General features: G+C 46.2%; 1 long non-coding RNA gene across 1 annotated transcript; it reads right to left on the bottom strand.

Annotated features, from left to right (window-relative positions):
* Positions 1-1,617: 1,617 nt before the first annotated feature.
* LOC123059333 (uncharacterized) lies at positions 1,618-2,173 on the bottom strand. The gene is made up of 2 exons (XR_006427424.1): positions 2,030-2,173; positions 1,618-1,944 (listed from the first exon to the last, which is right to left on the bottom strand). It is a non-coding gene; the product is annotated as an uncharacterized lncRNA (long non-coding RNA).
* Positions 2,174-2,415: the final 242 nt, after the last annotated feature.

Raw genomic sequence — 2,415 nt, 5'->3', positions numbered from 1 at the left:
AACATAGCTACATAAGAAGTCAGGTTCATATATGCATTTTTTTATTCCAAGAAGAGATATAAACCGGAGTCGGTTGCATTGACAATAGAGAGAATAACATGAGTCCTCTGAATCATGATAATGGGATACCTTCGCTCTGCTCACGTCCATGCAGCAAAAACTACTTTAGGACAAAGTGGACAAATGTTAGTATTTTAAAATATCAAATTGCATACATACATACAGAGTTAACACATGCAAATTTTGACAGAGACTCATGTAGGGCACAATGACGAATCTGAAAGAACAAGTATAATAATGAACGATTGTAAACCTCAATGACGAATCTTGAGGAATCATGCATAAGTAATACCAGAGCATGATGCTGAAAGATGCTTGTGATGTCAGAGTAGAGAGGGTGACCGAGGATTGTTATGGGAGGAACAATATAGAAGTACCACATGACAGCGAAAAGGATGGGCACAACAATCGCCATGAATGCGATCTTAGAAACTGAAGTATGATTGCCATCAGTTCCCAGCAGATGGGTTGCCCAACATCATCGCCCGCGTCCCCCTTCCCACTTCATAGAGGGATCGACCGGGCCTCTTCTTCATCCGCATCCGGCGTGTCCGCTGGATTCCCTCGTCGGCTGGATCGGCTTCCCTTGCAACCTCAGATGAAGGGCGTCGCGTTCGATTCTCGCGCTCCTCCTCGCTCGCCTCGGTTGGGATCTTGGTGCTCGATCCACTCGCGCGACTGGGCTCCGTCGACCGTCTCGTGTGGCTTCCTTAGATGGGCTGTCTGGCCCAATTAACAACTCCAAAACCCCCAACCTCCCCCCTTCAAAAAAACAAAAGCCCCAGCTCCTGAGCTGCTGACACGTGGACACTTTTTGGTCCCAGTTGGTGTTACGAACTGGGACCAAAGGCCCTCCTGCCTGGGCTCGGCGGAGAGGCCACATGGAGGCCCATCTGTCCCGGTTCGTAAGAGAACCGGGACTAAAGGTCATGGGCTTTAGTCCCGGGTCCAAAACCGGGACAGAAGGGCCTCTGGAACCGGGACAAATGGGCCTTTTTCTACTAGTGCACCAAGGTCTCGTGCTGGCCATGCATGCGGCTGCTGGCCTCGGTTAGCATGGATTATCCGTGTGGGTACTTTTCATCAGTTGTCTTCACCCAGCGTTTGCCAAATGTTAGCTTGCCGCTTTAGCATTCATCTCATGATCGATCCGCTATGCTGATGATCGCCGCTGCAGACCCTGCAGGTCCGTCAGGGACAGTCTCTTTGTGATTCAAGTTGCCTTTCAGACGACCACCAAGGCCCCAAGGGCTTCTTCTCGACCAGATTTGAACCGGCTTGCCAGGTTTATGGTGTGAAGTGATGGGTTTGATAGTTTTGATGAGATCAGAACAAGGTTGCTTATGGAACTGGTTATTCACTATCTTGGCTGTGAATCTCCCATCCAGATGCAACTTGCATGGAGGACCGATTCCGATGGTTTGGTAATGTTCTCAACATGGAGAGAAAAAAAATCCACAAACGTATTTTCATGGCCACTCGCAATGAAAGGATATTTATACATCCTCTACAGTGTCCAATTAATTAATCATGCATTTCGCCAAAGAGCGCTCAATATTAATAGGATGTTATTTTGCCTCACGGGTCCTTACACCGATACAATGTTGTCGGTACGAGAAAAATACATTAATCAGACATTGTTTTATTCTATTTAGGCAGAAAGGGAAGCAAGCGATATCCTTTAATTCCCTGCGGGCGCAATCTGGGCTGCAGACGCAGATTGAGCTGCAGGTGGTATCACGCAGACTACGCACCAGCATCCGTTATCAGCACATACACCATAAACCGTGTCCGCCTTATATTTATAGGTGCATAGTGCTGTGCATGAAGCTATGCTTGGACATGCCTTGGAGACGTTGTACTGGGCACAGCGAGCAGCGATGCCTGCGGGGTTTCGAGAGGAGGAGCATGGATAAGCCGAAATATATTTCCTACAAGTGCGGTGGAGAAAAACATACCGGCAAAATACCTGAACAGAGCACCGAAAGGACAAGGCATATGAGCACCACCTGGACAGTCTTCATCCTTGATTTGTAGAAAAACTATGTTATGTAGGAGATTTTTGTTTTACTTAGGAGTTGCGTTTCCGGCGGTTGTATCTGTAGCTTTCTATCTTTGTGGATGTGCAATGGATCTATACAAGTTGGGTGCTTTATAGCAGCCATGCTCTGGTTATACTAAGTGGAATCAATTAATAACATTTATTGAAACATTAAAACAGGTAAATGGGTGGACGCGAAGCTTATTATTATTCTAGTTCGTTAGTATAAATTTATAGTTTTGCTAAGTATAGGGGATAAATTGGATCCTATTAGTATCCCATTTTATGGTGGTTAATTAAGACATGCTTATCCG

Source organism: Triticum aestivum, chromosome 3A (assembly GCF_018294505.1).
Source record: "Triticum aestivum cultivar Chinese Spring chromosome 3A, IWGSC CS RefSeq v2.1, whole genome shotgun sequence".
Lineage (NCBI taxonomy): Eukaryota > Viridiplantae > Streptophyta > Magnoliopsida > Poales > Poaceae > Triticum > Triticum aestivum.
The sequence above is the reverse complement of the archived record's forward strand: the minus strand, read 5'-3'. Positions and strand labels throughout refer to the sequence as shown.